Below are 1,032 nucleotides of genomic sequence, written 5' to 3' on the forward strand. Positions count from 1 at the left end.
ATAATCCGTTTCAACACGCTTTTCAATCCAAATACAATTATTTCCAAGCTATTATTCTCCCCCTAGTTCTAGAATTAGCTCCATGATACCAAGGTAACGCATGCATAAATAAATATGGAAAGGTGCTGAATCGAGGAAAGAGCATTTGGTAACGATGATATGCAACGGCTAGTGAACACCACAGAGCAGCAAAATATCATTTTCTTAATAGGCGCATGGAGAAACATGACATGGAGAAAGGTTAGTCGTGTAAATGTGATGAATCCTCCAGTCAATGGAGAAATTTGTTTTACAAAAAAAGATCAGTAGGAAAGTATGGTATCAAAGTTGGCTATAGAATATAACTAAAGTTCTTGCAACACTGCAACGATAAATATACTTAGAGCTGATTATACACGTTGGCGTGGTTTTTATTCAATCATATAAGCAGTAAATACGTGGGTAAGGAAAGTTGTTGGTCCAAACATGAAAACTATTTCCAAGGTACCATAACGATCTGCCTATATCGTGGAGACATTTGATTACAAAATTTAAATTCCTACAGAGCCATCCCCCGTAACCACAACAATCACATAACGGTTGCACTTGTGGAGTATATCGGCAACCAAAAGAAAACGAATAAAATAAAATAACTTTCAATTCCACACTTTATTTTAAATAGCACGACCCGGGTTTCAACATCTAGTGTTATCACCTGATGATATGATAGTGTTATGACCTGTGATCACATGATGATGATAACACTAGATTTTGAAACCATGGGTCGTGCTATTTAAAATAAAGTGTGGAATTAAAACAGAGTTATTTTATTCAATAATGAAGCAATTCCACAAAATAGCGCCTGAGACCGTGTCGTATATTAAAAGAAACAGAGTTTGAAATTTAATGGGGGTGAAAAAGAAGATGACATACTCGAGGATACATGGACATTTGCTAGATCTAGTAAAAAAAATATATCAAGAGAATAATAAGAACGAGGAATCCGTAGCAAAAACGCGAAATATCAGGGATGGTCATAGAATGTATTGAAAG

Source organism: Ischnura elegans, chromosome 6 (genome assembly GCF_921293095.1).
Source record: "Ischnura elegans chromosome 6, ioIscEleg1.1, whole genome shotgun sequence".
Taxonomy (NCBI): Eukaryota; Metazoa; Arthropoda; class Insecta; order Odonata; family Coenagrionidae; genus Ischnura; species Ischnura elegans.